Raw genomic sequence first — 12,929 nt, forward strand, 5'->3', positions numbered from 1 at the left:
TACAAATTCAAACAGACCAAGCCACAGGAGCAAGGGAAAAATCTCACTGGCAACCTAACTGGGGAACATTATGAAGAATTGACAAGGATGATGGAAACAGTGTTTTCTCAACAAGCAGGCAAGTTTTGAGGACTAAGTCCACTATTAATAAAATGACCTGAAACAGGTTTCACACTTGCAACAGAAATACATGGAACTCAGCCATTTTCCTACTCCCTGGACTCCACGTCCCTCAAAGCAATGAATGTATCCTTAGTATTTACTCCCAAGTAATAGATTAAAAGACTGTGAGAGAGGACTACCAAATATTCTAATACTACAATAGCACATACACCACCCTTGTGAAATATCACATATTTGCCAATTATTATAGGACTAAAATAATTTATAAGCCATGCCAGAGACCTGGGTTTGATTCCCGGAGACTGTCCACAGCAAAAATTAAAAAAAATTTTTTTTAAATTTATTATTTATAAAGTAAAGAACAACTATCATTTTCTTCTAGTTCTTCATTAGCATCAAGAGTCAACTTTCTTTCAGGATCATTTTCCCACAAACACACAAATGGTCTTTTTTCCTTTTCTTTCCTATTTCACTCCACAGGAACGAATAGAGAGCCTCTAACTTGCCCTAATAAGCAGACGCTAGCTTGGTCTGCAAGGCGCACTATCAAGCCAACTAACTTCTCTCCTTTACACCCTACTACCATCAGGACAATTCAAGCTTACCTCCCAAGTAGCAAAAACTTTAAATGCTAAGCATGTTGTGTCTATCAAAGACCAATAGGTGTGAGGGATCAGAGAACTAGTTAATAAATAGCCAAACTAGGCCAAAACTCCAAGAGTCCCAGGCCAGACTTTTTCTACCATACTTTGTTGCTTCATAACTTAGTAAAAGATTCCTGTAAGCAATGATACCCCTGACAATCAATAAGTATTTACTTGCAGGGGATGTGAATATTTACTTTGTTCTGGGATGTGAAAACTAATAAGACAAAAAGAAAATTCTTAACAGGACACATCCTTCATCTCATATCTCACTGATATAAAACATCCACATGGGCTTTCTTCTAGTCCTTTAAACATGACAAATTTAATCCTAATGCAGGGTTTTCACACTTGATAGTCCTGCTTCCTGGAAATTCCACTTCTTTTTTTCACCCTCCCCCCTCCTTCAAATATTATGAGGTTACCGCCTTCTTGCTTTCAAAAGCTATCTACTTAGGAGGTTTATTCTCATTTACTCTAGAGTCTAGTCCAGCACCTTTTTTTCTTCAGAGCCCTAAATTCAGTATTTGAAACTTTTCTTGCTTATTTATGTTTTTGTTATTCTGTCTTTCCCCAACTAGAATATAAATTCTGTACCAGCAGAAACCATGTCTTTCTTATTTACTGCTGTATCCCCAATGCTCATAATAGTAAACACTTAAACAGTGCTTTTACTAACTCATTTTATTCTCAAAATGGGCATAATTATATCCCATTTTACAGATGAAAAAGCTGAAGCACAGAGAAGGTAATTAACCAAGGTTACAAAGCTCCAAGTGGCAGGGCTGGGGATTTGAACCCAGCAATCTGGCTCCAAAGCCAGTGTTCTTAACTGCTTTTTATGTTCCTCTCCAGAACAGTGTCTAGCATACAAGCAACACTACATATTTGTGAAATGAATGAATGCAAGTCCCCACCTTTCAGAGTTTAGGATCTAGTAAAGAAGGCAAAGCAAAGACAAACTAAAAGATGGTATTTATGTTTCTAATTGTTAGATTCAAGTTTTTAGATTTGAATTTTATGAACGTCTATAAAGGCCAAGTTCAGAAGATGTCATAGCTCAAGCTCATAGAGGAAATAACCATATTCTTGGAAACATATTTTAAAGGAAGACTGAGAAATTGATAAGAAGCCAGGGACAATGAGAGATGTCTCTTATTTTAAGAGACTGCCACATGAGGGTACAAGGTCCTAGTCTAGACCCTGGCAAAAGGAGCAAACTGTTGTCTGCTCTATCGAGGTCAAAAGTACTGCAATTTCGAACAGATTTTTGGCAGTAATGTCACTACGTAAAATAGAGGTGAAAAGAGTAAGTTACTCAGGGCTGGGAGTAATTTAAAGAAGCTGAATATTAAAAATGTTTCTTCTGGTTGGCCTTCAGAAAATGTGGGGATTTTCTAGTTTCATTACTGCTTCCTAGAGAGCTTTTTTTTTGGTCACAAGTTTACAGGCATATCTGTCTGCCTAGTAACATCTCTGCCCAATCTTCAATTTTATCTTAGGTCAGAAATAAAAATCATTTTTTTAGATCATTTACACATCAGATAGACAAGATTAGACTTTTAAAAAGGTGGAGGGGGGGGACAATATGTTAGAGGAACAGAAAACACTTCTAAACCCAGAAAATGTAAAACTAAGAAGTCAATTTTTCTGAAGACAGAAGAAAAACTCATCTGAATACAAACTGAGCCAAATTCAGCAATTCTACATGTATTAAACTTACTAGAATTGACAAGTAAACTCAAGAACCAGAATACTATCACCCAGCCCAAATCCTACTCCTGGAGCTTCTTCTTTATTGTGAATTGAAACTAATTTCAAAACATCATTACACCTTGTAAATTAACTGGAATAACTTTGGATAATACAAAACCACAGCTGGAAATAATAAATCACAGAACCATTAAACTCATTGAACAAAAACTCAGAGAGTGGATAAATATTAGTAGTTACAACAGACCTGGTTCTTGCCTTCACAGAGTTTATAATCTAGAGGTACAGACGGATTAAGGTAGGGACAATAAACTCTAAGAATGTGTAGCTAAATTAAGAAAATCTTTCCAATCCTTCTTGCTAGTTCATTCAAAACAACTCTCAATTCTATTCTGAAGACCTTTAAACTTTATTTGGTTACAATTTTTTCCTTCCGTTTGTAACACTACTTCCACGTCCATGTTTTAAAAATATAACAGGAACCGGGACCATCTCAAAAATGGTAAATACCATCTCAAAAATGAGTTTAGCACTTTTTACATGTTGACTACCTAACACATGGTTTCTGTTCAAACTAAAATTTACCTAGGCTTATACAATAATTCCTGTTCTTTCTGCAGATGCCGTTTCATAGGTATTATGAAAAAGTCCAATCACTTCAGAAAAGAACTATAGCTCACGGCCATGAAATGTGCCTCAGTTAAAACATGTCCTCCCACATACAACAACTGTGGTAAAACAACAGAACAATTTCTCACTACAGAAACACAATTCAAGTAGGTAAGGTAGGTATCAGCTGTGTTCCTACATCAGTATCATAAAAGATTCTACCAAGTGAACAAGTACTGATCACTACCTGGTATGTGCTCAGCAAGTTAAGGAAGTAAAAATAAAGGACCTGGTTCCTAAACTTCTAGTTAAGGGCCTGCAAAATGTACAGAATCCAAATATCCTCAACTTTCCTCTAGTCCTCTAATGACATGGTCTCATTCCTACATATTACCCTGTCTGCCCCTAATCAATTCGTTTGTCCTCCCTCCTTGTGACACAGCTCTTAACATAATTCTCCAAATGTGGTCTAATACAGAACTATTTAGACACTACTAACACATCTCAAGATTTTAGTGTTTCTGGCAGCCACACCACACGTTGATTCAAGGTTAAGAATAGTCACTAAGCACTTTATGAAATCCTTTTTCATAAACTCTTCTTCAGCTCCTCCATACTCCTCCAATCTTTGTATTTATACAATTACTGTTGTATTTCTTTGATTTATCCCTTATTTAATACCCAAGTGTAGAATTTTAAGTAGCTGACTGAAATAATTTCAGATATGATTCTGCCACTTGGAGCATAGGTATGTTTTCAAACTGTTCTGCAGAGCCACTTGAAAGAGCCGTTTTCAGACTTACTACTCTTTTCAAACCCCAAGCCTTCTTGACCCCAACTACTGCTTAACTATCAAGTACATCAATGGTCCCTGGAAGAACACAAAGTGAACAGTAAGAGGCATTTTATTTATTTAAAAAAACAAAACAAAACAAAAACTGTGGACTTAAGACATATAATTACATGGCTTTTACAGCATTAAAAGCACAGATCTTATTCTTCAACTCCAAGAAAAAGTAATATACTGGCACAGAAGACCAAAGTAAGCTTCTCTAAAGGAGGAACTTTTGAAGATAAGGAAAATTAAACGACCCACATTGTTGGTCTCTTTGACTTACTAGCAATCATGACAGAATTGTGCCTGGTACATGGTAGATGTCTGCTGAATTCAATAGAACAAACATTTTGGGAGTATTAGCTATATAGTTTACACTAATGATTAGAAACCTAAGGTGTCCTATTAAGACACTCTATTTGGCAGGGGGGCTCTGTTTCCAGAACTAAGCAGTGCCAAATAGAACCTCTCAATAGGCCTCTCTGAGGGTTCTAACTTTGGCAGCCCCGAATGACCAAACTACATATAGACAACACAACTATCATTCCATCCAAAAACACAAGGTAAGTATTCAGAAAGTCTCCCCAGAAAAGCTTAAATGTTTACTTCTATCGAAAAAAAAGATTTTATCAGTTAATTAAAAAGGCAAACATTGTAACCTTAAAAACAAATCTCATAAAATAAAAGCAGACCCAAAGCGTTCCTAATCTATAAAATCAGTTAAAACTAAGTCCTTTGCATGGGACTCCCAGGGATGAATTAGGCCCTGGCACCATAGGATCAACAATTCCATCCTAACCAAAAGGGGGAAAAGAAGTGTAATTAATAAAGAATCAGTGCCAGATAGAGTTCAAATAGAATCGAGAGGCTAATCTAGGGGTTGCTCTTACACAAGCTTCAGTTAGACCTTGCTACCTATCATAACCTGCCAACCCCAACCAGGAACATTCCAGCCAATCCTAAAGAACACCTAGGGCAATATATGAGATTCCACAAGGGTTCCATGCACTAGAGTAACTTGCCAGAAACCTACGATCTCCAAATGGGTCCCCGGACCAGATACGTCCTGAAACCTAGAGGGCCCAGTCTCTCTAGAACATCAGATAGTTCAATCTCCCTACCCCATATTACTGACAAACCTTTCCAGCATGAAAAAGTTAGGATGGCCATAGCCTAAACATCCCTAAAGAGAGGGATAGAAAGATCAAAGGTGATGGTGGACTTATACAGAAAAGACAGGATTTAACAAATGAGCATGATTGCTAAATCATTAAATTGATATTTCTTTTAGTCTCCACTATCTTAGAGCTGTTGAAAGCAAAAACCTTTAAAAATTGTGGAATTGTAACCCATGTCAAACTCTGAAATATGTTTTACAACTAATTGCGGTACTGTACTTTGAAATATTATTATTATTATTTTTGGTATATATGTTATTTTATTTAAAAAAGAAAGAAAAAAGTCAACTGTGATATTAAAAAAATACTTAAGCCTTCTAGCCACCTATATACTAGAGCAGCTAGAAGGAAAAATCTGAGAGGATCGTGTGGTGGCCCATGACAAAAGGATCTGTCCTTTAACGACTTATTGAAGAGTGCTTTGAAAACTACTGCTTTTTTATTTCACTGCTTTGTATATATCTATACTATACAATAAAAAAAGTTAAAATAAATATATAACTAAAACCCCCAACCCCACCTACCCCCAAAAAACTAAGTCCTTTGAAGCTCTACAAACCCATGGTAGAATAATGCAAATTCATACCTAAAGTGACTAGTTTGATCTCTGGATATCTACTAGCAACTGTTCTGAATGGCTCACCTGTTGTAAAAATTTTTTAAGTCTCTTAAAACAGTAAAACATATATATGCAAAAAACCAATAAATTTCCAAGTATATTTTAACAAATAGGTATAGAATAGATTTTAAAGTTTGGAATAGGTTACAGTTCCATGATTTTTTGTTTTTTTCTTCTAGCTGCTCCAAGATACTGGAGACCAACAGTAATACCAATTTAATGATTTACAAATACGTATGACATTTGTTAACTCTTATCTTCACTGTTACACTCCTCCTTCTTTTTAAATAACATATATACATAAAAGCAAAATTTCAAACTACATCATAATAATTAGTTGGAGAACAGATTTCAGAGTTTGGTATGGGTTACAATTCCACAATTTAGCTTTTTACTTCTAGCTCCCCTAAGGTACTAGGGGCTAAAAGAAGTATCAGTATAATGACTCAGCACTGATACTCATTTTTTAAACCCTACCTTCTCTGTATAACTCTGCCATCACCTTTAATCTTTCTTCCACTCTAGGAGTATTTGGGCTATACCCATTCTAACTTTCTCATGTTGGAAGGAGCTGTCGATAATATGGGATGGGGAATGGAACTAGCTTATGTTCTGGAGAGGCTGGCCTCTGCATTTCAGGACTTACCTGGTTCAGGGATCCATCCGGAGGTTGGAGGTTTTGGAGAGTTACTCTAAGTGCATGGAACCTTTGTAGAATCTTATACAATGCCCCAGGTATTCTTAAGGATTAGCAAGAATGGCTCTGGTTGGGGATTGGCAAGTTATGATAGGCAGCAATGTTTAACTGAAGTTTGCATAAGGGTGATCTCCAGAGTGGTCCCTTGACTCTATTTGAACTCTCTCAACCACTAATATCCTATTTGTTAACACTTCTTTTCCCCCTTTTGGTCAGGAAGGAATTGTTGATCCCATGGTGCCAGGGCCAGGCTCATCCCTGGGGGTCATCTCTCATACCACCAGAGAGACTTTCCTCCCTGGATGTCATGTCCCATGTAGGGGGAAGGGCAATGCTTTCATTTGCAGAATTGGGCTTAAAGAGAGTAAGGCAACATCTGAGCAACAAAAGAGGTCCTTTAGAAATAACTACTAGGCATACCTATAGGTAGGCTAAGCTTCTCTACTACATACATAGGCTTCATAAGAAGAAGTTTTAAGATCAAGGGCTTCGCCTATTGATTTGAGTGTCCCTAATGTTTGGCACGGTTATCAGGGGTTTCCCCGGTGATAAAAATTAATAGTTTCACAATTTTTCTCCCATCCCTCAAGGGATTTTGCCAACACATCTTTATTATCTGCTTAATATACTTTGGGATGTATCCAGGTATTATATAAACTATATAGGATTAAAGGCACTCATTCTTATTCTGGGCTCCGGTGTGGGAGAAAACCTAGGTTCTGGACATAATAAAACTTTCTTCCTTTGGTCTCAAAGAGTAGGTGAAGTTCTAAAATACAGGCAATGTCTTCCTCACCCTCTGTATTCTGAACTACCTTAATTCTGACCTGAATGGCTTTATTCTTACTTCTAAATACCAAATTATACATATATAAAACAGCCCCTCAAAATTCACAAATAACAATTACCACTCCGGACTAAATGTGACTGCTGTAAGAACTTAAAATCTAGGCCCCAGCTTTCTTATAAGTATTTTCTAAATGAGATAATATAATATTTCCTCTTTTGTTTCTGGCTTATTTTGCCTCACAAAATGTCCCACAGGTTCATTCACATAGTTGCATGCCTCACAACTTCATTCCTTTTAGTAGCAGCACCGTGTTCAGTCATGTTTACACCATCATTCTCCACTGTTGTAATTTAACATCTGCAGTGCTTTGCTGGACAAAACTACATTTTTCTCCTCATTCTCATTAATTCCAAATTTACTGTCCCACAGGATACTCAACTTCTTCAAGAGATCTTGATGTACCTTAAAGAACATAACTCAGAGTACCTCTCATGTTAACTCATTTCAATGTTTATATTAAAATCAATTTAAGACAAAACAAAGTACTGGATATTCTACTAAACACAAGGTTCTTTCTTATCCACCAGTTGCTTCCCTGCAGCAATAAATCATACATCTTATTTTCTTAGGTTATTAGAATGAATCAACATCATGAAGCTTCCCTACCAAGTCTTATTCCACAGCCTACTAACACAAAAGCCAAGTGTTAATTCAAAGGAATGCCACAAAGGAACGGCATTTATTGAGTGTAATTTGAGCTAGAGAATCCAAGGAAGATCTAAGCCTAGAGAATTTCAGGTTATGGTCAATAAAAATCACTGCCTAAATCAAAACTAATGGTCACAACAATAGATAAGAACAATCACCTATGGAAATCGTCTCCAAAAACAATCCTCCAAAAAGAAATACAAAAACTCAGCATAAGACTTATAATCTTCTTAGGGAAGTCCCTGATTTAAGAGGTAAATACCGTAGGATATGGAGAAATATTGAAACGTGTAGCACAGCTATGACATAAGTTTGTAAACAAGAGTTTTTAAGTAATTAATTAAGGCTGAAAAGAGGAAATTGAAGCATAAGAACTTTCATTTTCTCAAAGTTCAGGGAAGGAGAAGGTAGGCTGATCTAATGACCTACACCATTTATCTAAAGAAAAATACGTACCCAGCAATAGGTGGATCATAGAATGCAAAACTAAAAATTAGCCAAGAAAAAGAATTTTTACGCTGCCCATGGCCATGAATCTGGGATGTCTTTCCACAGTGTTTTGAAGTTTTCAGAGTACAAGTTTTAATGGCTATTTTCTACTTTACTCCTAAGTTTTTTTGGATTTTTTTTTTTGATACTGCTGGAAGTGGAACTGTTTTCTTAGCTTCATTTTGGGATTTTTCACTGCTAGTGTATAGAAACACAACTGGTTTCTAAAAATATTCATCTTGTATCCTGCAACCTTGCTGAATTCATGTATTAGTTCTAATAGTTTTTAGTGGATTCCTCAGGATTTTCTCTATAAGATCATGTCACTTGCAAATAGTTTTATTTCTTGTTTTGCAATCTGAATGCCTTTTTGTTTCATTCTTCTTACCTAATTGTCCTGGCTAAAGCTTGCAGTATATAGAACAGAAGTGGTAAGGATAGACATCTTTGTCTTGGTTACGAATCTTAAGGAGAAAACATACAGCCTTTCACTATTAAGTATGACGTTAATTGTGGACTTTTTATAGATGCTCTTTATCAGGTTGAGGAAATTCCCTTCTATTCTGAGTTCGTTGAATGTTTAAAGAGCGTTGGATTTTGTCAAATGGTTTTACTATGTCTATGGAGATGTTCATGCAGTTTTGGTCCTTTATTCTTTTGATATTGGTATATTACATCAATTGGCTTTCAATATTATCTCTCTTAACACCAGCCTTTAAAATGGGTTTCAAGATTAGTCTCCCTTTTTATGGATCTTAAGAGAATGGAAAAAAAGAGGACAGCACACTTTTTCAAACTAGAAGACACATTTGATGATTGTTGGGTAGCACAAAAGTCCTACCAAATACAGTGAACAATTCAAAATACCAAACCCAGGAGGGTACAAAATGAACCCAGCAGGGACCATATCTGACTTGCTTCTATTTTATCTCCAGTGCCTTACAGTGTTTGGTCATGTAGTAGACAATCGGTATTTGCTAACTGAATAAACAGGCTCTTTTAAAATTCGTCTTCACTCTTCATTCTCTTCATCATATAAACAGGAATAACAGAAGATCAGTTGATCAAATATTAACAATACAGTCTAGGAATAAAGTATGTACCAAAGCCCTAATACCTCCTACTAAACTGGAGGATGAAACCAATCTTGTCCCTAGTCTTACTTAAAGGTAGAGCTAGCCAAACTGATCTAAGTATTAGGGAGACACTCATGTTTCATTTATTAGGGCCAGGTTAGAATAAAACGCCAAGGGCCACCAAGAAAAGTAAAGATTTCCATGCTTTCAACAATCACTAAAGGCAAGTAGACAATTCTTAAACAAGAGACAGACAAACTGAAATGAAGAAAACACAGACCCAAAAATATCAAGCAAGAAATCCATCATTCATAAAGGATTTTAGATAAAGCTGTGAACCTGGTTTTTGCTTCTATATAATTTTGGGTGGATAGTTAGGGATAGGAAAGCAGAACTAAGGTGAAATATTAAACATTTTTATTATTTTATGCTTTTCTCAGGAGACTGTCTTCTCCAGAGTATAAGAGGAAGGGAAAGAGACTCAAGAGCAGCTGTGGATATCTCTAGGCTCCTAATACTTTGCTAAGGCTTCACAGCCCATCCATATCCTGATATTTACTCTACTAAGTGGTTCTCTAGACAGACATGTAAATATTTTAATTCTCAAGTCTCAATATTTACAGAAAATGTATACCCACATATTAATTAAGCATCCCCCCCCAAAAGGGGAAGGTTCTTTGGGGATAATGGCAATTTTACTGCTTAAATAATTTAAAGACATAACAAAAATTTGCAATATCATAAAATCAAAATTATTCTGGATTTAATACTAAAATTCTTAAATGTTAAATATTAAATTCTGTGGAATATGTAGGCAAAGACGTGTGTTAAGACATACCTAGATAAGTGAATGCAGCAAACTGTTACCAGCCAACACCTCTGTGGAGCAGGAAGGAAGATATGAACTGCAAAAGGGCAGGAGTGGGGTGGGATACCAGATGGAGCAGACACGGTGGAAGCACTTACTTCTCTCTTTATATAACTTTTTATTTCTTTAGTCAGTGATTTTACAGGTGATTTACCCCCCTTAATCTAAAAAAAAACTTTTACATTAAGTTAAACATCTTGATTTCCTTATCTTCAACACAGAACCAAACATCTATCTACCTTCTGCACAGACATTAAGAAAATCTAAAACAGTAATTTCCATAAGACCTAGCCCTGGTCCATAAATTTTTTTTAAACTTTTTTTATTAATTAAAAAAAAATTAACAAAACATTTACATATCATTCCATTCTACATATACAATCAGTAATTCTTAATATCATCACATAGTTGCATATTCATCATTTCTTAGTACATTTGCATCGATTTAGAAAGAGAAATAAAAAGACAACAGAACATTTGCATCGATTTAGAAAAAGAAATAAAAAGACAACAGAACATTTGCATCGATTTAGAAAAAGAAATAAAAAGACAACAGAAAAAGAAATAAAATGATAATAGAGAAAAAAAGACTACACATACCATACCCCTTACCCCTCGCTTTCATTTACCACTATTTCAAACTGAATTTATTTTAACATTTGTTCCCCCTATTATTTATTTTTATTGGTCCATAAATTTTTATTTAAGGAGTCTGACATGATCCATTCATTCCACTGCCCAAAGTCACCTTAGTGCCTCTGAAGCTTAAGACAAGACTTATCTTCAAGATACCCCTTTTTAAAAAATAATCCACAAATGTTGTTAGCCAGCCTTGTCACGGTTCTTTTAAATGGGTTTCTTTTCATTTCTACTCACATATGGACATGCTGATGCTGTACTTCAAAACTTTCCTACATATAATTCAACCTATCCATATAGCTCATTTGAACAACTGAAACACAGGGAGTACAGAATAAGAAAGAGGTCCTTTTAGGTTACTGTAATGCCTGGATACATCCTAGAGTACGTTACGCAGATAATCAAAAAGTATTGGCAAAGTCCCCTGAGCGATGGAAGAAAAATATGGAACTATTAAACTTTACAATCAGGGAATCCCCTGATACTGTGTCAAACTTTAGGGACACCCAAATCAACAGGCCATGCCCTCGATCAGGAGGCTTACTCTTGTGAAGCTTATATAGGTGGCGGAGAAGCTTAGCCTAACTATAAGCATGCCTACGAGTTACTTCTGGAGGAACTCTGCTGTTGCTCACATGTAACCTCAGTCTTTCTAAGCCCAACTCTGCAAGTGAAATCATTGCCCACTCCCCTATGTGGGACATGACATCCAGGGGTGAAAGTCTCCCTGGCAACATGGGAGAGGACTCCCAGGGACGAATCCAGACATAGCACCGTGGGATCAACAATTTCATCCTGACCTAAAGGGGGGAAAGAAGTGTAATTAATAAAGCATCAGTGCCAGAGAGAGTTCAAATAGAGTCGAGAGGCTAATCTGGAGGTTGCTCTTACACAAGCTGCAGTTAGTCCTTGCTACCTATCATAACCTGCCAACCCCCAACCCGGACCATTCCAACCAATCCTAAAGAACACCTAGGGCAATATATAAGATTCCACAAGGGTTCCATGCACTAGAGTAACTTGCGAGAAACCCACAACCTCCACATGGGTTCCTGAGCCAGATAAGTCCTGAAACCTAGCCCAGTTTCCCTAGAACATCAGATAGTTCCATCTCCTTACCCCACATTAGTGACAGACCCTTCGTATATGAAAAATTTAGAATGGCCATAGCCCAAACACCCCTAAAGAGAGGGATGGAAAGATCAAAGGTGATGACGGAGTTATACAGAAAAGATAGGATTTAACAAATAAATATGAAAGCTAAATCATTAAATTGATAACTTTTACTCTCCAGTATTTTAGAGCAGCTAGAAGTAAAAACCTAAAATTGTGAAATTATAACCCATGTCAAACTCTGAAATATGTTCTAACTGTGGGTGCTATAAATTGAAATTTATAGCTTTTTTGCATATATGTTATTTTTCACAAAAAAAAGAAGGAAAAAAAGTTCACTGTGATGATAAAAAAAATATTTAAGCCCTCTAGCCTCCTATATTCTGAAGCACCTAAAAGGAAAAATCTGACAGGATTGTATGGTATCTCATCACAAACTCTGGGATCTGTCCTGTAACTACTTGTTGAAGAACACTTTGAAAACGATTGGCTTTTTATTTCTTTGCTTTATATATGTTATACTATACAATAAAAAAAAGTTAAAAAAAAAAAAACCTTTCTTACATAAAATTCTCAGGACCTAAATTTCTTCGAATTATTCACTTTGGGGTCTTTAAAACCAGAATAGATAGTTATGCATGGTTCTCAATTTCAGGCAACCTCTGATCATGAATTCATATCTTATTCACTACTAAAAGTTACCACACCCAAGAAAAGTCAAGATTTGTGAGATACGCCAATACCTGAAACTCCACACATCAGGTTCTAAGATAAAACCCTGGGAAAAAAAGGCCATTTTTATGTGTTATGTTAACATTAAAATTAGAA

The 12,929-nt window shown here is 36.1% G+C and overlaps 1 protein-coding gene across 5 annotated transcripts in view; it reads right to left on the reverse strand.

The window, feature by feature from the left end:
- THRAP3 (thyroid hormone receptor associated protein 3) overlaps nt 1-12,929 on the reverse strand; it is a 99,498-nt gene that overhangs the window by 26,819 nt on the left and 59,750 nt on the right. The window lies entirely within an intron of this gene.

The sequence above is a fragment of the Tamandua tetradactyla genome, chromosome 2, assembly GCF_023851605.1.
Source record: "Tamandua tetradactyla isolate mTamTet1 chromosome 2, mTamTet1.pri, whole genome shotgun sequence".
In the NCBI taxonomy this organism is placed as follows: Eukaryota; Metazoa; Chordata; class Mammalia; order Pilosa; family Myrmecophagidae; genus Tamandua; species Tamandua tetradactyla.